We start from the raw sequence: 13939 nt of genomic DNA on the forward strand, positions 1-13939 counted from the left end.
GTCTTTCTGAGTACCTGTTTCTGGAAAGGGCTTACTTCCCTGGCTTGCTACCCAGAAAGAGTTCCCTGTTGCCTCCTCCTGCATCTCCAACTCTGAGGCAAGCTTTCTTCTTTTGAAACCTACAGGTGAAACTCAGAAAATTAGAATAGCGTGGAAAAGTTCATTGGACCAACACCAGCTGATGACAACTGTGGAAACTTCACACTGGACTTCAAGCATCTGGCATTGTGTGCCTCCCCATTCTTCCTCCAGACTCTGGGTCCTTGGTTTCCAAATGAGATGCAAAACTGCTCTCACCAGAAAAGAGATTTGGGGAGCCATGTCATCAGCTGGTGTTGGTCCCCTGTGCTTCATTAAGTCCAGGGTCAACACAGCCGTCTACCAGGAGGTTTTGGAGCATTTCATGCTTCCTTCCACAGACAAGCTTTATGGGGATGCTGACTTCATTTTCCAGCAGGCCTTTGGCACCTGCCCACACTGCCAAAAGTACCAAAACCTGGTTCAATGCCCATGGGATAACTGTGCTTGATTGGCCAGCAAACTTGCCTGACCTGAACCCCATAGAGAATCTATGGGGCATTGCCAAGAGAAAGATGAGAGACATGAGACCGAGCAATGCAGAAGAGCTGAAGGCTGCTATTGAAGCTTCCTGGTCTTCGATAACACCTCAGCAGTGCCACAGGCTGATAGCATCCATGCCATGCTGCATTGAGGCAGTAATTGATGCAAAAGGGACCCAAACCAAGTACTGGGTACATGCTTCTACTTCTCAGAGGTCCAATATTGCTCTATTTGCAGTCCTTGTTTTGCTGATTTCATTTAATATTCTAATTTTCTGAGATTGCTAATGTGGGGTTTTCATCAGCTGTACGCCATGATCATCACAATTATAACAAATAAAGGCTTGACATATCTCACTTTGCATGTCATGAATCTATCTCATATATTAGTTTCACCTTTTAAGTTGAATTACTGAAATAAATGAACTTTTTCACGCTATTCTAATTTTCCGAGTTTCACCTGTATGCTGTTTCTATAGTGGGATCTCCTTCCCCAAATTTCTCTCCCTCTTTGTAGTATGCAGGTGAAGGAAAGTGAATTCCATACAGCTGTGAGGCTCCACAGAGATGAGGTTCAGCTGTCTCAATCGTCTGACAATTCCCAGCTGCTGTCAGCCTTGGACAGGCATCCACTACCCATTTCACACACAGAAAACAACTAGGCTGGCAGCTGAGTTTTCCTTACACACTGGTCATGGCGATGTAACATCCTCCACTATACCTGAGGCAGCAGACCAGATTTTGGGGTGCAGGAGGAGAGTATGGGTGGAGATGGATGGAAACAGCTGGGAGAGGGAAGCTGAGACCCTATCTGCCTGTGGACTGCCTTGCCAGAGTGGTGCATGCTCCGGTCATCTCCCGCTTGGACTACTGCAATGCGCTCTATGTGGGGCTACCTTTGAAGGTGACCCAGAAACTACAACTAATCCAGAACGCGGCAGCTAGACTGGTGACTGGGAGCTGCTGCTGAGACCACATAACACCGGTCTTGAAAAACCTACATTGGTTCCCAGTACGTTTCCGAGCACAATTCAAAGTGTTGCTGCTGACCTTTAAAGCCCTAAACGGCCTCAGTCCAGTATATCTGAAGGAGCATCTCCACCTCCATCATTCTACCCGGACACTGAGGTCCAGTGCCAAGGGCCTTCTGGTGGTTCCCTCACTGCGAGAAGCCAAGTTACAGGGAACCAGGCAGAGGGCCTTCTTGGTAGTGGCGCCCTCCCTGTGGAACGCCCTCCCACCAGATGTCAAAGAGAACAACAACTACCAGACTTTTAGAAGACATCTGAAGGCAGCCCTGTTTAGGGAAGTATTTAATGTTTGATGCATTATGGTATTTTAATATTTTTTGGAAGCCGCCCAATTATTATTATTATTATTATTATTATTATTATTATTATTATTAGCTGAGGAATAACAGTGGGGGGCTACTGCCCCCCAGCACCTGCTGCCTGAGGCAGTTGCCACATTAAGCCTAATGGCTGGGCTGGCCTTTCCAGTCAGCTTCAGTTGCACAGACATAAAGGAAGCACCTGAACATCTCAGTGGAATGTCAGCCTCAGCAATTAAATTTTTCATTTTCCCCCGGGGAGAAAGATATGCCCCAAATAGTTCCAGCAGGCCACATACTAAGCCAACCACTTTTCAGGGTTTAAAAGGGGAAGAAATGTTTTAAGACTCTACTTTCCAGGCCCTTGTGGCTAATATCTTAATGTATCCAATTTATTGCAGCCTTTGGCACTGCGGATGGTGCCTGTAAAGAGGCTCATAAAGGGGACACAGCTAATGGAAATTAGTTTTTTTTTTTAATAAAAGGATGCAAATTTGCACATTTATCCGGATTAGTCTTCGTCTTAACAGTTATTCTTAACTGTCATCTTTAGAAGGTTTGGCCTGGAAATCCACCACAAATCTACCCCAGTGTCTGCTTTGCTTTGTCAGCCTATGTTGGAATCTGGCCTGCAGCCATCTCTGGCTTCGTTTGCAATCCCTGGGACACATTCCAAGAGCACCTCAAACCACCTCTTGGAAAGGGGGCTGGAGAGCCGTCATTTCCCTTTCTTCCCATATGTAATAGAATCAGCAGATGAAGAAATTATCCCTATATTTCATCGCAGTTCAGCAACACTGAAGAAGGAGCTATGCCTTTGCTCCTAGGTTTAGGTTTAGGTTTAGGGCCCCAGAGGGCTATGTGTCCAGTGGAGGCAATTGAATTTGGCCAAATGGGGCACTGTGCATAACTGTCAACCGTCCCTTATTTGGCGGGAAACTCCTTTATCCCAGCGCCGTGTCCCGCTGTTGTCCCTTATTGATGATGTCCCTTAAATTTCCCAGGTTTCAAAGGAAGCAGCTCCTCTCCCTCCCTCCCTACCGGCCAGGGAGGAGGGAGGCTCCAACTGTGTTGCTTGGTTGCATTGCTCACCCAATAAGGAGTCTAAGAATGACTGGGGGGTGGAGCTTGCATGCCTTGTGCTGATCAAATCGGCTGCGTTGCCTGGGGACTTGCCTTTGCTCAGTGCTTCCCAGCGGAGAGGTGACGGTGGTTTTCCTTGCTGCATCCCCTTTGCCGAGTTGATGCGCTGTGGGAACCACCGCTTGAGGCTTCGTTTGGCTGCTGGCTGGGCTTTCTGCCTTTGGCTTGGAGGGGCTCAGAAGTTGAACATACCTGTGCTTGGAAAATCCCTTATTTTGGCTGCTGATCCCTTATTTTTGAGTCTGCTGGTCCCTTATTTTCAAATCTGTAAGTTGACAGCTATGGGCACTGTGCCAGCAACCTCAACCTGCTCTTGCCCACGCTCCTTCTGAGTGACAATGAGTCCAGGAGTTTTCCAGACTGTCAACTTCAGTGTTACCATTCCAGAACCCAGCAGGAAGGTTGATGGGGACAAGACTAGAATTTGTTGGCTCCACTTTCTTTTGAGCTCCCTGCCTTCGATTCCACCAGTTTCATTGGGCAATGAAGTGTCCTCCTTCACAGAGGATAGTCCTCTACTGGAAAAACTGCCAGAGGACAATTTGAAGGAGTCCTCTGTTAGAACGGCTGTCTGGTTCAAATCTGGTTTAGGAAAATGGAACCATTGGAAGGTAGACTAGAAAAAGCATTGAAGTTGCCCATCAACAGTTCCTTAACACCTGGACTCAAGTAGGCATACAGGTCTAATTATGGACTATATTTCTATTTAAATTACAGAAATTTTCCTCTGTGCATATAAATAAGCATATGGAAATACGCAAACATCTTTTTTGTGCTCTTCTTTGGTGATGCACTTCCTAGCTTACCCTTATCATACCCTCCAAGCCAAAATCTGGAATGCCACCATCTTCCCATTTTTTATCACAAGAGCACAGTGGCCATTTGCGCTGCTGTGATCTCATACAATTTCTCATCTTGTCGCCCCAAAAGCACTTTTGTAATGCGTAGCTGACCACCTTAGCAGGGTGGGATTCTGCATACCTGTCATTCTTGGGCAACTGGTACTGCCCACAGCAAAACACACGGCTAACGAGCTCCCCTTTAATTCTCTTCCCCCACAGCCCCAACATTCTCAGCTTTGCTGGGCAACTGAACTTGGCAGCTGCTATTTAAATGGCAAGAGGCATTGTGGGAAACCTAAATTTTGGCTAGAACCAGCCACACAATGCTGCTCAGACTGCCACTGGTGCTGCCTGTTGTTGTTTGTAGTCACTGCTAGGTAAACACACCAGAGTCCACTGATGGAGGAGAGGGCCTACTGTTATGTACTGAAGTTCTCACCCTGGGCCAGCAGGGGGGTACTGTAGATAGTTTTCACTCAGGTCCATGTATGCAGACAGTGGCGTAGCGTGGGTTGTCAGCACCCGGGGCAAGGCAAGTAATTTGCGCCCCCTAACCCATGGATTTGCGCCCCCTAACCCGTGGATTTGCGCCCCTAACCCTAACCCCTAGATGTTGCGCCCGGTGCGGCCGGCCCCCCCTGCACTCCCCACGCTACGCCACTGTATGCAAATAAGGAATTGAAAGTGACGTTCGGTGATTGGCTAGTTACAGAAAGTGGTTACTATTGCATTGTAGTGGAGCTACAGGCTGGCTGAACCCTTCAGTTCAGTTCTGTTCTGGCCTGTGAATAAACAAGAGCTGTTTGAAGAATCGCTGTGTCGTCTGATATGTTCACCCACAACTTAACACCTACCTAAGGACCCCTGAAACCTGTAGCCAACCTTGTCAAAGAGTAAAGTCGGTGCAAGTTAGCACAAGTGTGCTGCGCTGCCCAGAGTCCCTCCCACAGTCAAAATGGCTCCTTGCCTAGCAATCTTTGGTTTGGTCAGCTTAGTGCCAGGCTTTGAATCCCTATTACATTTCAAATGCACGACCTTACCAGCATTATTGCAAAGCAATGCATAACAAATGCAGTAATATCAGGCTAAGGCCAGTGCCAGAGGTACCATAACAAAAGTATGCTCCTATTAAATTGGCGCTTTCTCTACAGACATCGCCTGAAGCTGCCAAGACATGGTAGTTTTTTCATTACCATATGTGCTGATCTTTCTCTCTGCTCCTGTAATAACTCATGATTAGGAGGTGGCACAGAGCCACACGGACTTGGGGAGGCCTCATTCACTTCTGAACTGATTGTCAGGCTTGACGTTCTCCCGCTAAGCATTATAGCTTCCATTTCCAAGATCCTATTTAGTCACTGTTTGTATGCATTGGCATAATTATCTTACTGAAATGAGCGAGGAAGGAATGAAAGAAGGGGGTCATAGGCCTCTAGTCTCAGTTGCGGAATTGTGGAAAACAAGGCAATAGGAGTGAACTACAGTGGCCAGAAATCTTTGAGTGGGGAAATGAGCTTTGAATGTGCTTTAAAGCTATACACAGCCTTATACGTTAATGGCAGCTGACAAATTTTCACAGGCCTGTATCAATGACCAAACATTTAGCACGGAGCAATCTATGTTTAAAGAAGCAGCTTCTTCTGGAAACGAGAAACATCCAGCCAATAATTCTGCAGTTGAGAGATTTGTGGAGTCATAGGACTTTTACAGCTACTGTCTCCTGACACAGTGTCCTCTGAGATAGAGCTTGTTAGCTCTGACGTTAAGGTAAGGAATTACCTGGGAACTAAAAATATTTCTGTAAGTCTTCGGAAGAAGCAACAGGACTGGTTCGAGACACTTTGCTGCCTGAGGCGGAGCAGCAATAACACTTCCCCAAGCCAAGGTGCCTTTTACTATGACTCATTTACAGCCACAGAGTAAGAGAATAACAGACTGCATTTACATAGGCAGGGTTATTTTTTAAAATCAAGAGTGGGGACCTCAGTCCTGTGGGCCAAATGTGTCTTTCTATCAGCCCCCAGGCCACACCCCTCACTGGTCCTGGTGTGCCTGGCTGGAATGTGTCCTTGAGAACAGAGCAAACCCCTGCCCAGGTTGAAGTTTTTGAGCTATTTTTAACAAAAATATCCAGAAACTGACACTGCTGACATGGGTGTCCAGATTTCCACCCAGACACTGCTAGAGACAGCAGTATTCCAGATATGTCGAGGAAATTCCAGACGTATGGCAACCCTAGTTAAGGATACTGGAAATTATAGCTCTGTGAGGGGGTAAACTGCAGTTCCCAGGACTTGTTGGTGGAGCAATGTATGATGGGTAAGCAGCATCAGTCTGGTTGCTTTTGTTTGTAGAAGCAGGAAGGTTGTCAGATTGTCCCGTGCCTCAGGCAGCGAAATGGGTTGAGCCAACCCTATGCACAAGAGTTTAACTACTGCCATTTTCCTGAGGGTGGCACTCATTTACAGCTCTGATAGAGGGAGCAAGAGAAAAACATGTAAGGCTGCAGTCCTGTACACACTTACCTGTGGGACTAAGTCTCATTGAACGAAGTGGGACCTACTTCTGAGTAGACATGCACAGGATTGCACTGTAAATATGTCTGTATTTTACAAAGGGTTGAGGAGTCGCTGGTGTCTCTTTTTTGCACATCTGTCTAATTCCAAATACAGTGGTACCTCGGGTTAAGAACTTAATTCGTTCTGGAGGTCCGTTCATAACCTGAAACTGTTCTTAACCTGAAGCACCACTTTATCTAATGGGGCCTCCCGCTGCCATCGCACCGCTGGAGCACAATTTCTGTTCTCATCCTGAAGCAAAGTTCTTAACCCGAGGTACTATTTCTGGGTTAGTGGAGTCTGTAACCTGAAGCATCTGTAACCTGAAGCGTATATAACCCGAGATACCACTGCATAGGGAGATGAGGGTTGAGGAAAACTTTGCGTTCAAATGTCCTTCATGGATAGATTTCTCTAACCACAGAGGTGCCCGGCTTTGATCTGCAACAGCTGCATGCCATGTTCAATTACCCAAAATGCAATGCTGGACCTGATGGTACAATGCCACACCTCCGTGGCTTGCAGAGGCACCAGGCATTACGTGTTGCAATTGGTTCTGATGGGTTGGCAGTGTCAGGTCAGTGATGGGCCTTTCTGAGCCCTAGGAGTCTTGGCACGAGCCTGACCATGCTTGTCTTCTGATCCTAGGCCTGTTGACACTAACTGCTGTTGAGGGCCACTTGAGTAGCCCTTGAGACGATGGAGCATGCCTGAAAGACTTACCATGCTTCATTCCAAAGGGAATCGAAACAGCTGGTGAGGAAACTGCTCTACATCCTTGCTCAGAGTTGCTAGGAGGAAGCCAGAGGACTGAGATATGTCCCTTCTCAAATTTGCAGAGGGTTTGTTGCTGGAGAGCTGCTGGGACTTGGGGTGACTGGGAACAAATTTGCAAATTTGCAAATTTAAAGTGCCCTCAGACTCCATGCTGGAGTCATCTGGTTCTGGGCAGAAACACGGTTATTACCTGCAATTCAAGCTTCTGGAAAACTCTGGTTGCATACTAGGAAGGAATTCTAAAGTGCCGGGAAAGCTGAGTTAGGGAACAGTAGGCTGACTATTGAAAAGTTTGTTGTAAACATTGTCATTGATTGGCTTTTGGAGGGAGACAATGTCCTCCTTTTGAGGAAGAAGGCACTAGCTCAGTTGTGGTAGAGTGCTCTTGCTTTGCATGCAAATGTACCTAGGTTCAGTCCTTGGTGGTATGTCCAGGGAGTGATGGGAAAGTTCCCTGGATGAAAAGAGTTTTGGAGAGCTACTTCCAGTTAGCGAAGGCAATCCTGTCCTAGATGTACCCATGACCTAACTCTTTATTGGGCAATTTCCTGTGAATGTGGCTTGGCTTTCTAGAAAGCAATTTGCCTGAGGACACCCCAGATGACCTCACAACTAAACCAATCTGGGGGGTGCGTTGTGTAAGGGCTGTTCTTCTTTGTTGTTGTTGAAAGTGCAGAGCTATTGAGAGAAAAACACTAGGGTGGAATCTACACACACATAAAAAATGCTGTGAAAATGCTTTTAAAAATGTTTTGAAAAATACGTGGAATTTCCCATAGCTGACTGTTGCCATCTAGCGTCACATTTGTATATTGCACTCTACAACACACTTAAAACGTTTATTTGCAGCTGTTTATTTGCGGGTGTTTATTTGCGGGTGGCGCTGTAGGTGGCTGTTTATTTGCGGGTGGCGCTGTAGGGACGCGGGTGGCGCTGTGGGTAAAAGCCTCAGCGCCTAGGGCTTGCCGATCGAAAGGTCGGCGGTTCGAATCCCCGCGGCGGGGTGCGCTCCCGTTGCTCGGTCCCAGCACCTGCCAACCTAGCAGTTCGAAACCACCCCCAGGTGCAAGTAGATAAATAGGGACCGCTTACTGGCGGGAAGGTAAATGGCGTTTCCGTGTGCTGCGCTGGCTCGCCAGATGCAGCTTTGTCACGCTGGCCACGTGACCCGGAAGTGTCTTCGGACAGCGCTGGCCCCCGGCCTCTTAAGTGAGATGGGCGCACAACCCTAGAGTCTGTCAAGACTGGCCCGTACGGGCAGGGGTACCTTTACCTTTACCTAGCTGAGTCGCAGGCTGAGAAGTAAATGGCTTGGTGACAGCGCCGGCAGGGTGAGGCAGCTGCCTTGGGTGGCAGAAGCCCAAAAGGCAGTTCCCCTGTTGCTGCAGTGGCAGGGCAGCAGTGGGATGGGGCAGCATGTTCCCGTTTTGCCTCAGGCAGCAAAACATGTTGAACTGCCCCTGCTTAGTGAGCTGGCAATCCATTTCTCAAGAGCCAGTGGCCAAGGTGGAGCAAATCAGGGGCAGCTGGCCTGATGGAGCTGCCCCTCTTACCTTGATGGTGCAGGCAGAGAGGCCATGGCAAGGTCAGGACTGTGCAGGCAGTCTGGCATAGCCAATCCAGGCCTCTCACTGGTGGTGTGTGCACACATCCCCAAGTTGTCCACCATCTTGCCCTTTCCCTACCATCCAGGTAGGCAGCAATGAAGCTGCTATCTGGAGACTGCATCTGCAACATTGCTCTCCAGGAAGCTAACTATCTGTAGAGAGAGAAGTCAACAGAGGGAAGAAAACTCAAGTTAAACTCTTTTTGTGTGCCTGCAGGACAGTGAGCTGCAACCCGGACCCAACAGCAGTTTTAAATATTCAGACTGAAGCCCCAGGCCACACTCAGCCAGTTTCCAGACTGCAGATCAATCTAGGTAAGAGCACAGAGGCTGCTTAGTTATCACTTTGATCACTGCAGTTCAAACTCGGGCTCTTAGCAGAGGCTTCAGTTTGGCCCATGAGGCTATCCTTGCATCTTAAAATAATGGTGGCGTGCCAGTTGATTGGGTAAAGTTAGTATTTCTTTGGTAACCACGTCACATTCTGAAATGATTTCTTTGAAGGCTCCAGAGCATTAGAATAATTCCGGCTAGAAATAATAAAAAAGTGAGCAAAGGAGTCCTGATTCATTTACAAACCGAGCTGGAGCAAATCATGAAAGCTATAGAAGCATGCAATTTCAATCGGATGCTTTAATGTCTGCCTAGTGAGGTCTATAATGATTCCCCGCCCCTTGTTGAGATTTTCCTACAGCCTGCAGAAAAAACTGAATGAGATATTCAGCAAGGAGGCCTGAAGATCCAGCAAAGAAGGATTTTAATAATACACTCAGTGCTTAATGGTGACTTCACATTCAGCCCATTGCTGGGGACTTGGGCTGGCTCTAGGGATCGGGCAAATCTGAATTTTTGCTTTCTCTCATTTTTTGTGTGTGTGTGTGTGTGTGTGTGTTATTAAATAGTCCTCCTGAAAATTTACTATCATTTTAGTGCATTTCTCCCAAATATGCCCCTTTTTGTATGTAACTTTGTCTAATTGGGAAACCCAGCCAGATGGGCGGGGTATAAATAATAAAATTATTATTAACATTATTAATACTCAGTTTTTTCAAATGAAATTTCCTTATATACAATGCAGTTTTGTATGCTATTTCCATGATGATTATATGCATCTTTATAGACCTGGCTCAGTCCACCCATGAGGTAGTTTGAAGCAGCTGCCTCAGGCAGCAGAAACCCCTGAGGCGGTACCATCGTGGATGCCCCACCTGCTACTTCTGCTGGTGGCAGAGAAGTAGTACCGCATCAGTGCCTATATCTTGCCAAAACCTTGTGAGATCTCACAGAGCACGAGAGAAATCTCATGAGATCTTGCCAGAAATGGGTACCAATGGTGGTACTGCTTCTCCACGACTGGTGGAGGTGGCGGGCCAGGGCGGCATTTCTTGTGTTGCCTCAAGTGGCGAAACTGGGTGCGCCGGCTCTGCTTTAGACTCACTTTACTATATTTGTGCAGATTACTTGGCTGGGGAACTATGCTGACAAATTCGGAGATGTTTGTATTTTGAAGGGTGGTCATGTTCAGCTTGTGTATAATTTTGGAAAGTATGAACTAGGTAAGGGACGCAGGTGGTGTTGTGGTCTAAACTACTGAGCCTAGGGCTTGCTGATAAGAAGGTCAGTGGTTCAAATCCCTGCGACGGGGGTGAGCTCCTATTGTTCATTCCCCGCTCCTGCCCACCTAGCAGTTCGAAAGCACGTCAAGTTCAAGTGGATAAATAGGTACCACTCCGGCGGGAAGGTAAACAGGGTTTCTGTGCGCTGCTCTGGTTCCACAGAAGCAGCTTAGTCATGCTGACCACATGACCCGGAAGCTGCACGCAGGCTCCCTCGGCCAATAAAGCGAGATGAGCGCTGCAACCCCAGAATCGTCTGCGACTGGACTTAGCTGTCAGGGGTACCTTTACCTTTACCTTTATGAACTAGATAGGTGTCAGGGAACTGCCATCGGAGCCTAGAGTGGAGGTAAGGCTCCCTAACGATGCAGGAGAAGGGACCAGCAGGGAGAAAGAGCAAACTTCCTTTGAGGAAGGAAATAGGAGGGACACCAGGAAGCAAGGGGAGACTGCGGAGAGAGGGCTCCAAGACTCTTCCACAGAGAGCAGCGGGGAGAGCCCAGGACCTCCGTTGGGCACGCCCACTCTGCGCAGGAGACTTCCGCGCAGAGAGGCTAGGAGGAGACTTGGGGTCAAAGAGTTTTTATGTTGGAAGAAGTTCAGAAAACGCCCACTGACGGATTCTGCCAGCGACTGACACAGCCATGGAGAAAGGGCTGTCCAGCCAGGGAAAGGTTTAGCCAGGCAACATTGCCTAGAGCTGCAGCACCCTTTACGCACAAGCAACCCCCAATTCCCTTTACAGTAGGCTTGCCTTTTTGTCACCCCAGGTGTGGTAAGCTGTTGCCTCATCTTGCCTCTGCTTCCTACACATTTTGTCATATGTAGTTTAAAAAGTTTGATTAACCTAATCAGTTTTATTTCAAAGAAAAAGCAGCGTTTTGCCATGGTGGGCAAAACGATCCCCTCATTGCAGGGAGTTGGACTAGATGACTCTCATGTTCCCCTTCCAGTTCTACAGTTCTGTTGTCCTATTCTGTATGGACTGGGGCGTTAATCGGCTTCTTGCTGAAAATTCCTCCATGTGGCTGTAATTTGCTCACATCTTTGTGGACAAATAAGAACTAGGGAGAGTTTTTGAAGAAAACTGCCATACACTCATAGTCCATTCTTGGCCCCGTGGCTCCTTTTTATGAAAATAAAAGTGTTAAGCTTAAACACTTTTTTATTTTTTTATTTACAAAACCCTATTTATCATAACATGTAGTTTGGCTCTAAAGCAATTATTTCCCCTGCATTGTTCGTCATGCACAAAATCACATCTTGCATTGTAGGAAATGGCTAAGCCCACTTGAATGCTCACGAATTTCAACTGACAATCACTCACATGAATTAAAGTACCCACCCTTCTCTCTCATGAGCAGGTGCTATTTACCTGTTCTTTTAGTCTCATTTTATACACTTCAGGCATTGGGTACAAAAAGCCATTTTCGATGACTCTTATTACCAGCTCTGAGCCATCACGGCAAGTTACTATAGAAATAGTTAAATCTAAATGGAAAGAAGTGCACATACTAAACATTCACTGCTCAGTTTTAACAATACCTTTTTATTTATTTCTACAATCTGGAGGAAGGGTCCATTGCTTTTAAAATCTGTAGACATTTGGACGTATTTTACAAGACAGTACAGTTTTTGAATGTCACACAATGATCACAGTTTCATACCACCACATGCATATAAAGACACGTTTAAAAGTCTTTTTCTTTTCTTTTACAGAAACAATTGGAGAGGTCAATAAACTTCAACAAGTAAGGATTAAATTAAAGTTACCAAAAATAAATATTTAAAAAAGTAAGACTCTTAAGTGCACTAGTTTATGGCTAATGGAATCCTTGTTCCTCCCAAACATATGGGAATTGTTAATGCTCAGATGGTGAAATGTCTTGATGCATTGAGTCTTGAGAGCATGGGCCATGAATGCAAAGAATCCATATACAATTTAGCAGACCAGTTGCTGTTGTATATCAGCTGATGCACAAATCCAGCTCCTGGATTTGATTTGTTGCTTTCTGCAATGAGCTAGAGTGTACATTCTACAAGGTAAAGATCCAAAACTGCATTTCTTTTCTTTTTTAAATCCCCCCTTTCCCCCCATTTAATCCCCTTAAAATCTATAATCTCATGATGCAGTTTCCCATTATATTTCTGTTCTGAAGGCTGCTTTTTAAAACCCCTGTCCCTTTAAACAAACCATCCGCTCAGCTACGCTTGTCATAACCACACCTGCAGTCTCTAAAAGAGTGTGAAAATTGCACAACGATGCCAGCCATTTGGCTGCTTCTGGTGATGCCATTTGGGGCCTGTTGACTCTGCCCTAAAATGGCATGCAGGGGGGAGAGACCTAATGAAACACACCACTGAAAGCAAGAATGGGGGGGGGTGAGTGAGGACCTTAACAGCAACAAGGCCACTCTGGACCCGCTGTGCAAGCGATTCCAACATTTCTGCCTTTGAGATCCCTTGATGCCTCAGAAGTAGCCGGTGCTCAAGTAAGACTGCACTACATGGGTGGATATTGCAAGTGAGATGAGCAGAAGCACACTGCTAGCCAGGTTCACCAAAAAGTCTTGCTATTCTATGGCTTTTCTAGGCTCATGTCGCCGTGCCAGTCATTCTCTTCGTGGAGCACTGCTTACATGGGACTCAGCTATACAGCTGCAAATAAATCATTTTAAGTGCAATATACAATGTGACTCTAGATGGCGATGGTGAGCCTTATGGAAAATTCAATGTATTTTTGAAAAAAGGTTTTAATAAAAAGCATTTTAGAACATTTTTTATATGTGTGTAGATTCCACCATGGTCTGTGGCTAGTACTCCCATCCTAAATAAAAGCTGCTTCAGGTACCTGAAAGAGCAGAGGCCTGTGATTTCGAAGCAAACTATGTTGAATTATTTTCATTCTGCTGTACCGAATGCACTCACTGCAGTATGCCTGTGCAACCCTAGGAGCAAAGGAGCCTGCCTTTTACTGAATCCAGCAGTGGTCTATCTTGTTCTGTATTGTTTATGTGAACTGACAGCAGCTCTCTGGGGTCTTTCCTAGCCCTCCCTGAAATGCCAAGAGCCGTGGCTCTTCTGCATACAATGCATGTCGTGCTGTTGCCTGTACCTTTCCCCTATGCAGAGATGTACCAGAATCATAAAACTGCAGCCCTGAAAGGTACCCCAAGGGACATCTAGTCCAACCCCTGCAATGCAGGAATCCTACCCACAGCCACCCCTGGGTGGGCTTGAACCACCAACCTTCTGGTTAACAGCCAGACACAATGACCCATTACGCCACAGAGGGAAATACTAGTAGTGCGTCACTTTGAAGGGTGTATTTACAGGATTAACTATCAAGCAGGACTTTTGTTGTAGTAATTATTTAATCTGGGGAAAAGTTAGTTGCTCATTTTTTTTGGGGGGGGCAATAGTTCTTTTGATGTTGCGGCTGTGTTTCCATAGCTGAAAAGTTCACAGAAGACAGAGCAAAGAGAAGTTGAGAAGCAACTCTGTAGA

The 13939-nt window shown here is 46.5% G+C and overlaps 1 non-coding gene across 1 annotated transcript; it reads right to left on the reverse strand.

The window, feature by feature from the left end:
• Positions 1-13653: 13653 nt before the first annotated feature.
• TRNAN-GUU (transfer RNA asparagine (anticodon GUU)) lies at positions 13654-13727 on the reverse strand. Its single transcript has one exon. It is a non-coding gene; the product is annotated as a tRNA-Asn (tRNA).
• Positions 13728-13939: the final 212 nt, after the last annotated feature.

This window comes from Podarcis raffonei, chromosome 6 (assembly GCF_027172205.1).
Source record: "Podarcis raffonei isolate rPodRaf1 chromosome 6, rPodRaf1.pri, whole genome shotgun sequence".
Taxonomy (NCBI): Eukaryota; Metazoa; Chordata; class Lepidosauria; order Squamata; family Lacertidae; genus Podarcis; species Podarcis raffonei.